Genomic DNA, 16,377 nt, shown 5'->3' on the forward strand with positions numbered 1-16,377 from the left:
TTTCTATTCCGAGGAAGAACTTGTAGAATCATCATCCGAAAATTAAATAGTATACTGTATAGCTACGGAAGATTAAGTTGAAAATACTGCAGTAAGCATAGCGGACACGTTCAAAATTAAGATGTAAACATAATAAAAAATGTTATAGATATAATTTCATACGCTAATTGACTGAGGAGCTCCAAGGCAAAAAATAGGGAAAGGAAGAGCAAACCAAAATATTTCAAATTTTTATAGTTTATTTGTTTATCTAGAAATTTTTAGATTTATAAAAAAATAGAAAATAAAATAAAATAATTTTATCACTTTTTAAGAATAAAACAGAATGTGAAAATTATCACTGTGTTGAATAGTTTTGGAGATAATACCTTTTGTCAGAAACGCTTATTTTTAAATTTGGAATGGTAATGGGGATAGAGTGAGGGTTAAAGCTTCACAGGGGAGGCAGGACTAAACAAAATTGCTTTTCTAACATGCAGTGGTTTATTATTTGAAAAAAAAAAGCTTTGTTATTTTTTTCTTTCGAAATGAAACAGTGACTGATATTTGAGGCGAAATTTTGATCCCGCTCGTCTTCAAACTTACCTCGCTACATGGCTAATTTTAAGAGTAACCCTCACAATATATACACCGTTGGAAAGATAATTTTATGCTCTTTAAGATTTATTTGAAACATTTCGGCATATCACAACTCATTAAGGAAATATAAGAGGAAAAACAAAATGGCGCGGGCGATTTTTTTCATTTTTTACTCTTTAGGTTAAAATTGCCAAGAAACCATTAGGTTTATGAAAAACTTTAAGGAATACAAAATTGTAGAGCACATTTCACAGATTACGAGAAAAAAAGAAGCATGTCAATATGTCCATTAGTTTTGAAGATATAGCCTTTTTTCTAAAACGCCCATTTTTTAACTTTGAGGGGGCGTGGCGGGGAAAGCTCCAGGGGGAGGGGCGGGGACTTTTGGGAAAATGTTCCCCTTATAGTGGTCTATCACTTGGGAGAAAATCAGCTTTACCCAAATTTTTTCCTTGCAAAAACCTTTATTGACTGGGCTATTTGCAATTTTACTTTGCGTGGAAACAAATATATCGACGTTAGATACGTATATCGAATTAAATATACCGCAAGAGATATTTAATGTCGTTTGTAATGATAATTGAAACGGAACGAGAAATTTCTTGTCTCTTGGGCAACACTACTTAGAATCCAATAATACCCACATAGATATTTATTTTGCGTATGGATTTCGTAAATTACTGATATAATAAACTCGTCAATTGTTACATTGATTAATTAGAATTCAGAAATACTAGAACCTTACTGCTTAGAATCCTAATGGAAGCAGACCTGACTAAACTTAATTGAGTTAAATAAGTTTCAGAAAAAGTTGTGTCAAGTTTTCCACTGGGAAGAATGTGAACGAAATAATACTGATTTTTCATTCTACATTTTCTGCTAAGAACACATGAAAGTGAGCAGTACACAGTCGTATCAATCGTGCTTATAATACATTAATTACTTAGAATAGTCCAAAAGGGATCCCTTTTAGTAATATGTTTGATGGAAATCCTACTGATGTTTCTTATTTTCTTCTAAGTGGTTTTAGTGGCTTCTTTTCCTGCGTGTACAACACACTTAATGTCAATTATGTTCTTCAATCCAGAACTAATATCTATAACTGATGAATATTAAATTTTTAGTGTTGACTATTTTATTATAGACTATAAATAAATCTTGTGATTCTTAACCCTTTCACTGTGGAAGGCGACGGAAAAAAATTTCCCTAACCTGCGAATGTCGATTATAGTCGACGTGTTAAAATTTGTCTGTATCTTGGTTTTGTCGATTGTAGTCGCCAAAGGTTTTCTGTGAGATTTCTATTGTTTATCGAAAACAATAGAACACAAAAAAATGAACGGTACAACTTTGGCGACTACTCTCGACAAAGCCAAGATACGGACAAACAAATTTTAACTCGTCGACTATAGTCGACAATCGCATGTTAAGGAAATTTTGTTTCTGTCGACAAAAGTCGACTTCCTCTGTGAAAGGGTTAAACATGATACAATCCAGCGTTTATCCAAGTACTGTCTGTGGTGTACAAACACGGTGTGCGCGAGGTTTCTCGGAGTTCTTCCGTTTCCTTCTACTTTCTTCATTGTACCATTTTCATTCATTCTCACCATCACCGTCTCCTTTAGCCTACACGCCATAACCGATACACTGAAATTTATCTACTTACTAAATAGAAAATTACTATATTCAACGGGATATATTACTCATCATTAATTAAGATTTATATTATTATAATCTACATTTAATGTCTAAATATTTAATCAGTTGTGGTTATATTATTATCACAGTGCTTTTATAGATACGAGGCTAAGTGGAAAATTACGTTTCAAATACCATTGCATTTGTTAAAATTCTAAACTTAATTACAAACGGGACTAATAGCTTGGTCATGTAATAAAGTTCTCTTTGGGGCAACGTAATGCGAAAGTTGATCTTGCACGATAGTTTGTACAATCACCAATAGCACAGGAATCAAGGGCAGGCCGTCATTCTGAAACCACGTCAATATCATTCTCCAGCACATGTTGTAAAACGGACACATAAACAGTCGTTTTTAGATAATTTACGGTGATGAACGCGAAACTGAAATTAACGGTGCTAAACGCCACATTGATTCTTGTTTTAAAGTTACAGAGGAAAAGAGGAAATCTGAAAAATGATAGGAAATTAAGCTATTTTTCCGAATTTCATGAAGAAACGTTAAATATGTTTACAAACTCTATACATTTTTCGCAGCCAGGTATACTAGAAACTTCATACTGTTTCTATGTACAATAGGGTGGAACGTTTTGCACTTTTGTTGGAAATTCGATGACGGCTAGTGTGGAAAAGGTGCCATTAGTGGCACCGACCTTACTGAATTTTATTTATTTATTTATTTATTTATTTTTTGGACAACACCTTACCCTATCACAACGGACTTAAAGATTTTTAAGTGTTTGGTTAAGCACCACGAACAACACCAATGGCAGAAAATCTACTTGTTGCCATTTTTAGAGTTGCCTGATTGCTATAATACAATTATTTTATTAAAAGGAACTTGTAGCAATACCAGTAAATAATGTTAAAATGTTTATGAGTCAAAGTACAGCCATATTAGCTCAGTTGTTGGAATTAATGTCCAGATTTTATTTGGAATGCCACGTTAACGATGATTATAGGTATAGCCCTTGATATAACACGATTTTCTTTGTGCAACTCTTCTCTTATTTTGCTCTATACGCAAAATAACCTAGAATTTACCGCGGGGAGGTGGTTGCACATCGAGTTCTGCCCACCCACACTCCCAGTATTCATAAGTTGACATTTTACCTTAAATCACGCAGTTCTTGGTCTCGAAGCGGGGCATTCTTGATCTAGACTTCAGTTTGGCTCTAACCTAGATATCCTTTCCGTTCTGGCCGCACTTTTTCGACGCTGCCTCTGACATCAGCTTCGCTGTGCGTTCCACAGCTTGACAATGGCAAGGAAATGTTATTGTTAGAGTAGCTGAAGTTCGGATGTTTTCATCAAGCTGCTGATCCGTTATGTTTCGTGTGATTGGCGGCTGTGTTAGACATTTAGGCCAATTAATCATGTCGTAGTAATTTTCAGCTGTAAAGTTTAATTTCGGAACAATGAAGTCACATGGGCGGCTTGATCTCGGAGTCTTCTGTCTGCGGCACTTTATCCTTATCCAGCCTAACATTCGAATATGTGGGTTTTCATATGCTGTCATCGCTATCAGCAGGTTTTAATGATGGCGTAGTATCCGTTTGTTTGTAGAACAGAAAGAACTATGTGTTGTATATTTTCTGGCAGAAAACGTGATAGCTTAACTATGCTAAACAGATGCATGGCGCCCAATTCGCACGACGGATTCCGCCGTAACCAGACGGGAGCGTATACTTTAACAATGTACTGGCAAAGTAGACACAAACTTGAACTAGGTTTATCAGTACTGATGTTATGGCGAAGCATCCTACAGGCCAATGTAAGCCATCGCGAATGTGATAATGGTCCTGGTTTTCTGTTTGCTAGATCGGTAGTACACATTCCTGTAGCAACAGCCTTACAAATTTCAAAGAGATAATTCTGGTCGCTGCTTAAACCATCTGGTTTTTCCATTTCAGACACCCATTCAACGGGAATGGGTGTAAAGGAGACAATCGGTGAACGTTCACAATCCTTTAATTTCTTTCCGATGGGGCCGGAAAAAGCGTTGGGTCTGGTCGTCCCACCATCCAATTCGGTAACCAGGTGTCGAAATGGCAACTCGTTGGTATGAAGAAGACAAATGAGATGCTGCAGTTCCTTTCCTAGGGATCTTTGTATCTGATTTATCAAACCGTTATCCCATCCTGTGTTCGTGGCTTTACCATCGCCGCCGACTGCCTCAAGACTTGACACGTCGTACTGGTTCTTCTCTAAAAGCTCCAATATAGAGTCGGCAATATCCTTGCGAGTGCCTGACTTAGGTGTGGCATGACCCAAGTATTCTGAACCGGGCTCCGATAGAACTGTGATATGCTTTTCTGTAATCTCTCGTCTTCGTAGTTTGCCGTTAACTTTTTCTTGCACAAGAGTTGCATATTTTTTTCCCTCAAAGTTGATATTTGTAATCGCCAGGCCTGGGTGAGCCTTTTCTTTCTGGATCTTCTCACCCAGTTTATCTTTTCCTCGTCGAACCTTAAATCTGTCAACAACAAGACTTTTGTGCTCAGGCGTTATGAGTCTCGCGTCCTGAACTACGGCAGAAGCGATCAAAGCAACCTGTCTGTCTGAAGCTCCAGTTCTAAACGCTGGCTCCGCTGTATTTTGAAGACAGATGCGCTTTAGGCTATGTTTCCTTCTTGGTCGTGCCTCGAAGTCAGATCCCAACATGCTTCCCGATTCAATATCTTCGCTGGATTTCCCTGACGACGCCAGTATCTTTGACCTCTGCCTATGCCTAATCCCACTAGTTGATGGACTTGCTTCAACACTTCCAGCGTCTTTCTTGGTTGTCTGCCCCTTAAATCTGCTCACTTTACGAAAAAAACATCTTTGACAGAGATTTGCTTCTTCGGACGTCAATGTTACCAATGCTCATTTTCCGTGATGTTCTCTGGTCCAAAAGAAACTTGAATTTTCGTTCTGGAATCTTGCGTATCCTCTCACAGTTGCAATCTTCGGCGGTTTTACATTTGAAAGACGCAATATCAAAAAGAGATTTTCCCGCGTGTGCAACAAAACCTGCACGAAGTGTTGCTTCTTGTCCTTGTCGACTGAAATGTTTTCCCTTGGTGCGACACTTATTATAAAATGTTTTCAGCATGTCAAAAACTCTCTTTTCTGAAATCACAGGAATGCTTGCTTTACGCCAAATATGTACAACTGTTTGCCCAACTAGTTTACAAATATCAGTCACTGGTAATTTAGTTACACTTTCGTCACCACTTAAACCACTTCGAAACCAGTGATAATGTCGCATAACGTGGGTAACTGCACTTCACTCATTTCACTTGGAGTGCCAAATAAGCCACGTTTCACATTTTCCCGCGTTGGTCTGCTATGAGGCTTTTCCTTCATCTTGCTTTCCATTGCTTCCGAACTTGGAAACCAAAGTATATAGAATGTCTCTGAATCGTATCGCACTAAAAAGACTTCAACTTTAGGCACAATGCACAAACTCTCTGCCTTAAGAGAAACAGTAGCGAACTAATACCGTTAAAGCTTAAGCTGCAATAAACTGGCCTGTTGGATTGGTTGGCCGAAGTACTCAATATTTATACCACCGCCGAACTTCGAGCGAGAATATTCTAGAAACGTTGGCGTAGGTTCTGGAGCTAACGAGGCGAGCGAGAGGTGTGCGAATCTTCTGGACGGAGCCGGACGTTGCGACGACGTTCAAACAGCGTGGCCAAAATAAGCAACCACGAAGTTGCGTAGCCTGCCGCTAGATGGCATTTGCTGTCGGTGTACATAACAAGCAAAGAGTTGCCAAAAACCAATCGTGTTATATCAAGAACTATGCCTATGATCATCGTTAACGTGGCATTCCAAATAAAATCTGGACATTGATTCCAACAACTGAGCTAATATGGCTGTACTTTGACTCATAATCATTTTAAAATTATTTACTGGCATTGCTACAACTTTCTTTTAATAAAATAATTGAATTATAGCCATCAGGTAACTCTAGAAATGACAACAAGTAGATTTTCTGTCATTGGTGTTGTTCATGTTGCCTAACCAAAAACTTAAAAAAAAACTTTATGTCCATTGGGGTAGGGTAAGGGCTTGTCCAAAAAAATAAAAAAAATCAGTAGGGTCGGTGCCACTAATGGCACCTTTTCCACACTAGCCGTCATCGAATTCCAACAAAAGTGCAAAACGCTCCACCCTAATGTACTAAGTGCATGTTACTTTATTAGGAGGGCAATGGAAACATTTACAAAATTTGTTTAAAAAACAAAAAATGGAAGTGTTTGTACACCTTTGATGAAATCTTACAATTTTTGCGATTTTTATGCTTCAACTCCTAATATGTTCAAAAATTTTATATAATTATCATAGCCACGTGTACTATTGCATTCGTACTGTTTCTCACGTACATTAGGATTGCAATTTATGCCACTTCCTTCCAAAATAATTTAGAAAATTAACGAAAGTGGGGAAAGTGGAAGTTTTTTGGAATCCTGACGAGATCTAGATGTACTAAAGGATGAAAAGCTTGAACGTCGATTAAATGACAACGAAGACAAGCATAGAAGACTTTAAAAAAATGTGAGATGTGATTAATTAGAAAGTGACAGAGCCGAGAACTTCTAACAGCGTGCGGACGAACTTATAACAGCAACCTAGAAAATGGGTTGCACTACATATCCTCCATTTCCACAATATCTTTAATTAATAATTACTCGAATTTAAGACGTCCTCGAATCTAAAACGCACCCCGATTTCGCTGGGTTAAATTAAGAAAAGTAGTAATATGTTCCGTTTTTACTATTACTAAAGTATTCTTTGTATATTGGTCATTTTCGGTGATTTTATATATCTCTCTCCCCTCTCATGTTGCGGGACACGTCGTGATAAAAAATATCCCACGTCCGAATACTTATATGTTCAAAATTTGATCGAGATCGGTTGGTTGGTTCAAGAGTTAAGTTCTGTTTATTTTTATATATTAATCTCCCATTCCCCCTCCCCTAGGTTCTACTGTCAAAGTGAAAATGTAAAAAAAAACTTTCCAGGCTGTAACGTCATTTATGTTAAAAATTTGATCGAGATCGATCAGGTGGTTCAAGAGTTATTAAGTTTTATTATTTTTGTATCTCTCTCCCCTCCCTTCCTCCTACCCTAAGTTCTAACGTCAAAGGGATATGATAGAAACCATCTCAGGGCCTAACCTAATCTATGTTGATAATTTGATTAAGATCGATTCGGTGTTTTAAGCGTGATGAAGTCACAAAGACAGTCACTTTTATTTTTACATTTTTTTTTACATTAATGTCCCCCCTTCCCCTCCCCTACATTGTGCCGTCAAAGTAAAATCACGAAAACATCCCAGGTCCAAACGCTATCTATTTTGACAGTGTGATCGAGATCGGTCGGGTGGTTAAAGAGTTATTAAGTTTTATTCTTTTCCATATATTTACCCCTTTCCCCTCCTCTAAGTTCTACCATCAATATGAAATAATAAAAAAAAACTTTCCAGGTTCTAGCTATATCTATGTTCAAAATTTGATTGAGATCGGTCAGGTGGTTCAAGAGTTATTAACTCAGAAACATGTTCTCTTTTATTTTTATATTTATTGATTTTTGTATATCTCTCCCTCCTCCCCAACCCCTACATTAAACCATCAAAGTGAAATGGTAAAATCCATTCTAGGCACGAACGTCATCTATGTTGAAGAATTGATCGAGATTGGTCGTTTGGTTCAAGAGCTATTAAGTTTTATTTAATTTTTATAATTCCCCTCCCCTAAGGTCTACCGTCAAAGTAAATAGCTAAAAGCACTCCCAGGACAGAACCGCATCTACGTCAAAAATTTGATCGAGATCGGTCGGGTGGTTCATGAGATTAAGAGTCACAAACATAGTCACTTTAAATTTGGATCTGAAGTTTTTTGTTCACAGACACCGCTATTAATATATAAATGCTTTCAATGATGAATATGGTAAGCGATTTCATTAAAACATACCGCCATTTAAGAAGCGTTACAGAGGAAAAAAAAGAATTCTGGAATGTTAGCGGATTACTGCTGGATGATCCGAAGAGATTCGCAGCAGAAGAACTGTCAGGAGCAAGTGAAACGGAGCAGTATTTGAAATATATGCATGGATTTCTATGAACGGAATATATATATATATATATATATATATATATATATATATATATATATATATATATATATATATATATATATATATATATATATAGATATAGATATAGATATATATATATAGATATATATATATATATATATATATATATAGATATAGATATATATAGATAGATAGATAGATAGATATAGATATAAATATAGATATATATAGATAGATAGATATTGTATTTCCTGCATGCCAGCTTTCGTCATAGATCTAGAAACACCTTTAATTTTTCCTATTGTCCTAAATTTTTCCATTGCACTTTGAGTAAATTGCGTAAACTTTATGCATTAAAACAGTATGAATGTCATAGTATATGTGGCTATGACAAACGTATAGAATTTGTGAACATATTGAGAATTACGTCTTGTTTCCTTTTCCCTCTGTGACTTCAAGGCAAGAAGTAATCTGCCTTTTACATTGCCATTTCTGTGTTCTGCATCCTAAAATCCAAACATGATTGATTATGTCTCCGTTACATAAAACTTCCTAGACTTTGTGGAACATTGACATAGATCCCGTCCTTCACACCCATGGTGTTGCATGAGGATACAAGACAGAAAATCTCAAACTCAACTCAATTGCAATTTTTACATCCTCCTGTCTAAATGGTTAGTGCTCTCGGGAGACCGGGAATCAATTCCCGGTTAGTTCTGATCGGGTTCTCATATGGCGCGCTCAGTACCCAGGGAAATCAAGTCCACTTTTGATGTTTTTTGGACATATTTTATCTTTGCAATCTCTACCTGAAACTTCTTTCAGAGCTTGAAAGATTCATGCCCATATACTGTATGTTAGTTTTTCCATGTACGTACGTACAAAGTTTTTATCTCTTCTTGTCGCAATTTTGGTAATTCGACTTGATTTCCTTGTACTCTGAACCTTACGTTGTGCGGGGTCCTATTGGGAACATTTTGCGGGGCCCCAGGTTGTATATATATATATATATATACCTCTCTCCCTGCTGGTCTAATGGCTAGCGCGTGCGCGTGAGGTGTACATAATCTTGAGCCCGATTCCCGGTGGGAAAGCACAAAATTTAATTTCATAATTACTCCCTTCCATTAATCATACCCCTCCTAAGAACAAATCCTGAGACGTCAAGTAAAAAAAAATATCGTTTTCATTTCATTTAAAAAGCTTAATAGAGATTTTGCAGTCAGAATGGATGGCAATCAAAATGTGCGCTTAACTAGTGAGTGAAAGTCAATAGACTAAACATATATAAGGTAGGTACATTTCAATCTAAAATTACATATATGTAAATGTACAACTAGCAATGTATCATATCTGAAAAGGACATGGTCATAATAGTCATTCAGGGGAAGACGACAGTTGGAGAATACCGATACTTCTAAGCTTACAACGTTACCAATTTCACCTGGAAGTGAAGGTGTTGTTGTAATCAGTACTAAGTGTAACTGTGAGGGTGTGTGAAATGTATATCTGCAAAAGTTTAAAAATAAGTAGAATAATTTGACGAGGAAGGTCTAAATTTATGATGTACGGTGTGAAAGATATGTGAGAAGTGAAGGGTCATTGTAAAATTTGAATAAGTTTTGTTAAGCTCTTGTTTTTAAGTAAAAGTTGTATTGTTCAGTACTCATGGGGGATAACATACAGCTGAGAGATGTGCAATCACAGGTAGTTGGTTCATCACTGTGCAGTGTTTCTAACTTACATACAATATAGGGAATAGCAACATATACATTCGTGGTACTCACATTTGGGGCACGTTCGACAGATACCTTTTTTTTCCTCTTTCGTTGTAATTTTTAATAACTATACACCAAAACTACTTCATTACTTTAACATATAGATAATATAATGTCTTCACCCTTTTTCCATTGCATCAGATGCTCCTGAAATTTGAATAAAATGTCAGTAGCCATAGAGGCCGTGAAGAATGAAGTGCTACTTGCTACTGCTCCAAGAGCTTTTGAAGTCCCTCGGATACATTACGGGACAGGTTATTCAAAGTTAACTGCAAGAAAAATTATGAACATACAACATTTGCTGTAGAAGACTAACACGCACTAGAAGCAAAGTTAATTATATTAGACGCGTATGGGTTTACCCAAGAAAGTAAGATGTGATACTATAAAACGAAGGACAATAGTGTCAAACTCTTAACATCTTCACAAGAAAATAGTAAAATAGAAAAATCGAAAGGTAGTGACGTACACAAGAATGTAGAGATACATAAAAATGTTGCAAAACACAGTAACAAAAATAAGAAAACTTAAAAAGAAAATTATTGTATTGGTTTTATGGCGAAAACAATTCCGCTGATTGGGCTCAATGTATACAAAATATTTTCAGTAGTTTACCGAGGACTGTGTCCTTCATCCAGACGATCCCTTCTTTGTGTGTCAAGAATGTCACATCTCGCTCAGACAAATTCCTCTTTCTTGTATATGAAGCGAACACTAATCTTTTAATTTATAACCATACTTTTGATAACATATGATTAAAATAAATTAACAAATACTTTTCTACGATGAACAGAATTTTTGTGCTCTCTGCACTAGCTCACATTTAGCATATTATTTTTAAAGATAAATTCTTGTTCATATATTTGTTGAAACTGAACACATATTTGTGATTATTCTTTCCCTCGTTTGTAACTCAGTGATATTTTTTAATATTGTCTGTAGCTGTAAATAAAGGTATTCTACATTCCTAAACTTTATATTCGCGTGTTTGTTTAAAGCACATGAACTACTTTACGAACAGTATTGGGTATTGTGGAATTATTAATGACACTATTATAGTATGTAAGGTTTTAATATTAATGTCGATATCACCTCAACAACCTGTCGGTCTTTCCCATAAAGTTGGAGAATTCGTTTCTTTAATAATTCATTACAATCTCGTAGTATCGCTAATGTCCTTAGGGTATCGGTATTGAACCAAATGACCATACTACTTGTTTAGTGACTGTGAAATGATTTATTTAAACAATTAATTTAGTTTAGTTCAGAAAAGACAAGACAAGACAAGAAATGTTGGTTCGTCCCCGCGAAGTGGGACCAGAACATCTAGCTTTCAGGCTACTTTGCCCAGAGAGAAAATCGAATGGTCAATGGGCCCTTATCATGGACGAGTCTCATTTTCCTTCATAACATTTTTCCATCCGCAAAATGTTCTAGTGAAAACGCTCAGCCTGTTCATTGTTTATATATAGTAACTAAATTTTCAGACAAACAACTTAAATGGAAATGCAGACAGTGAATGAATTTTAAAATACACATTTCAATCTTGAGCCTCGCAATTTTTCAAGAAAGTTCTGTACCAGTATTTCATAGTTTTCTTCTCTTACACGTAAACCTACCAATGTTGAAATCTAATTTCTTGACCAAACTTGGTAGAGAAGTGTGAAATATCAAGAAACGAGCGTAAGCAAAATTTAAAGTGCTTCTGTCGATAAAGATGACTGCAGTGGCCAAAAACCTGATTGATCAGAATAACCCATAATAATGTGTTTCTTGTTTGAAAATTTCGTTTTATTTAAATGGGTAAGGGAATGAAAAAGAAAAACACATTAACCGAAATCGGGAGGAAGTAGACATCTATTTGTGGGTATGCTTATCATGGACACCATCTTAAAGTCGGCCATCTTGTATCTCACTCAACTTTTTAAATACGAAGGGGGTCATGTCATATATAAAATTGGGTTAGAATTTTACGAGAAATGCAATGGTGAAGTCTATGTTTCTATAAGTTTATATTTGTAAGATATAATGAAATCACATTGATATGAATTCGTTGGTTCCAAGATTTCTTAACAACAGTATCATTTGAAAAGAATTTAAGTCAGGAAAACCTAATGTACGCTAGTGAGAACATCGTAGGTATAATCAGCTTGAAATTTATGAAAGGTATAATCAGCTTGAAATCGTTATCGACTGCGGGCAAAACGAAATGGTGACGAGACTATCACAAACCTTAAGGAACTGATCGAAGATGAATGAAATATTATCCATTAGATTATTAGAGTTAGTAGACAAACCTTCATAAGCAGCCACGTGTTCAGTACGCACTAATATAATTCGGTTTTCCTGACTTGATCTTTTTAAATTCATGGAACTTTTCGCAGGAGAGAGCAAAGTTTATCCTTTGGTTTTGTATTTATAATATAGCTATAATAAGAGAAAGAATATGCAAAGAAGTCGCACTGAGGCTAATTATTTGATACCATCTCGGTATTCACGATAGTATCACATGACATACAGTAATCAGTAAGAAAGCCACCAACTTTTACTTAGTGGGGTGTTCAAAATAAAAGAGGGTGTGCACTCACAATAATGATATACATTTTTATACAAAGAAAACAATATTTTTACACCCAAGGGTGTGTCTAAGGAAATATTGGCGAGTGTTAGGGGTGTTGGGGTGTGCAGAATACTCCCTGAACATAATATATATATTTTTACAACAGAAGTTGTAAACTTAAAAAAAGTAAACTACTGCAGCATTAAATTCAGAAATTATTTGCTTATGCCTGGAAACTTAATACAAACTATTCATTTACTTGTTAGGGAGTTAGGAATACCATCTCTTGTGGAGTCCATGGATATACCTGTATTGCAATATGTTATTATGTGTATTTGACAACCGAGAGTAGCAGAGCCATCTTAACTCTACCATAGTCACTTGGCCGAGGGCCCCGTGAACAGAATGGCATGTATTAATTACATGTATTAGGAGCAAAATTTAGTAATGGGGTTTATAATACACTTGTTTGTTCTGGTGGCAAATATGCTGTTAAAACGGCACTGGAGAATAGATTAGACTGGACAGTAGTGTAGACTAGCGCGGGGCACTCTTAGATGCGAGGCCCGATTGGGAGCAATCGGTCAAATCGGCTTAAGGCCGGCCCTGCTCTCACTGCCCATTGTATCCTCGCTGCTGAATAGAAATATAAAAATCAAAACAAAAAATAATTTTAAATTTGAATTAAGATTATGGTGAAAGTAGGTGTCTCTCCCGGTTGTGTTGATGTTAAGTAATCTCTTATTGTATGGAAATAAATAAACCCTATAGATTAAGTGGAGAATTTAAAAATACTCGAAAGACAAGTTTTTGCACTACAACGTTGTCGTGACTACGTAACACAACTGTAACAAAGTAATAGAATAAGTCTGAGAAAAACATCTTGATTTTAATATCATATTAAGAAATGGAACATTATATTCGCAATAAATTCATGTACATTGATTACATTTGAATATAACCTGAAAATAACGTGTTAAATAGAATGCACTTGTAGTGAATTTTCCACATCTCACCTGAAATTAGATATACCCATCCAAACATGACCAATTATGCCTATTTCTAACAAGGTATCATACATTCGCGAAGTGTTCCCTGCCTTGCAAACGGTACAAACTATGGTAGAACTCCTCAGACCAATGAATTTCCGAGAAAATTGTATATGAATTTGATGTATCACTTGGACCTATTCCCATTTGAAAAACCGAAAGTTGTATCCAATATAGCGGACCAAGATGATCGCCGGGGTGGGTAACATGTATCAGAGAAGCAGTACTTGATCCAATTTGTTTTGCATATGCCTACATTTATGTCGAGTTACTTCTAAAGAAACTAAAATCAGTTTTGTAGCCGAGTGTTATAGTAGTGTATGATCGAATTTCAGATATATGAAGGCCCATAAATACGCGAATTACCGGTATGGGCCGCTAAACTTAGTACAATACACATTCGGCCGCGGAGAACTTAGCATTTCAACCAATTTTACACGAATCCCGAGGGGACACTTCGCGAATGTACCTTGTATGTCTGACTTGTTATAAAATTAGAGAAAATATTTTCAAGAGCAGAAAATATTAAATATAAAAACTATCACAGTGTACTTGACATCTATAAAGTAGATAATACAATACGTGTCAGTTACAAAGAAATTATATCAAAATTAAGTATAATCAGTAAAAACTGAAACAAGTGAAATTTCTTAGAGATACTTATTAAAGTCACGAGTAGAATAACATATATTAGCTATTTATCAGCATTGAATATATTATACACAGGATAATACTAGGACAAAACCAAAACAAGATCTATTCTCAATTCCAAACTTTAGTAAAACATTAGCAACGAATTATTTTGGAGAATATAATTCTAAGTTGTGATAAAACAAGATAACCTATCACACGTTTGCAGCGGATAGATTTGTAGAAAATTCAAGTAGTTTGAAGAAATTAGTATAGATTCGTATATTTCTTTCATCCTTATTCCATTCTATAATTCTTATTTTTTAATACGCAAAATGTATATGAATATAAATTTTGATCTCAGATGTGTATAAGTATATTTCAATATTGTACACTCACAGGAAAAATACATGGTTTTGTTATATTAAGAAATGATAAAGATATCGTGATGAAATTGTATTACAAAAATTTAGTTAATGATTTATAATCCTATTTGATGAAGTTTGTTTATTAGTTATAATGTTTTACCAGATTCATATTAAACTCTTTTGATCTTTTCAGCTAAATATAAATGTTAAAATATAAAGATTTATAGAGAATATAAATGCATATATCCATTCAATATGGCAACACTTATGACACCAAATATAAATATTCTGACTCCCAAAACCATACTTTATGCGAGGATTGGCGCCTTTGGTCTTGCTTATTATTCTTTCTTCTGTACCTTCTCACATTTTTCTAAGAAAGCTAACGCCCAGTTGAAGCTAATTTCAATTCACTATATCGATCCATAATTGTAGCTTGTATGGTTGGGTGGGCTTCTTCTAGTATATTCCATATATGCAGTACAAGCTTAAGGCATGCTAGTAGTAATGTGGTATCTGCAAAATTATCATTGCAAGAAGGCATATGATGAAAATAACATACTACCTTGAAAGTATAAATAGAACATACATACTGATCATCAGAGTGAGGTTCAAGTTGCACAAATATGCTTGGAAAAAAACTAAAGGACGTCAAGTCACCTTGACAAAATTACTTATCCGAAAGACTATTTAAGGGCTATGCTTAATGTATGGATGGAATAGCTAGATCTTCTCCATTACTTTCCATCATTACACAATAAGAGTTTTAAAAATTATCGTGATAATAACGGAAATTAGACATACACATACGACACATATATAAAAGTATTACTATTTTTTTCTTCAAGGTGACAGAAAAGTTTGAACACTTATATATAAAACACTGTTCTTTTACTGAAATTCTCTACGCAATAATAACAGTTATTCTAATTCAAAAAATATGTATTTGGTTTCTTTAGCAATATCAGTTTAACTTTAGCAGTGCAGTTTTTGGTGGCTTTAGAGCCGCCCAATATTACGTGAAAAGAGCACAAAGCCTTTTGTAGTCGTTCCATAGTTAAATTATACTACAAGCAACATTTCATTTAAATGAAAATATGTTCCGCATCATCTAGTTTCAGAAGTATATAGTGTGTTTTGCTTCATATTTAGCACCCACCATGTTGTGTATTACATAAATTAGTACTAAAATGACTTCATATTGGCAAAGACATTTTGTAATAATATACAATATACTTACTTATTTATTTAATATTTATTCAATTTCAGCAGTGAATAGTCTTCCCGAGTACAGAAATCTTGCTTATTAAACTTTCAATTCATATTACGTAAATTTGAGCAAAGAAAAACAAATCAAACAGAAAAAGTAAAAAAAAAAAAAAAAAGTATATGCATAAATATTTAAATTCATATTAAGTGACAATCTAAGATTTATGAATTTCTGCTTTTGTTATTCCAATATTGGTTACTAGGAAATACATATTTTTACAAGTAGATGTGCGTAACTATTAGGGATATCTGTGCCATTAATTGAAATATGAGTTCACCTTTAGGAAATCCTAAAAGAACAATAAACACAACTTTCTAGTAACAGTGTATTTTTCTTGCATGTATAATACATATGT

This window comes from Thermobia domestica, chromosome 15 (genome assembly GCF_964235325.1).
Source record: "Thermobia domestica chromosome 15, izTheDome1.hap1.1, whole genome shotgun sequence".
Classification (NCBI taxonomy): domain Eukaryota; kingdom Metazoa; phylum Arthropoda; class Insecta; order Zygentoma; family Lepismatidae; genus Thermobia; species Thermobia domestica.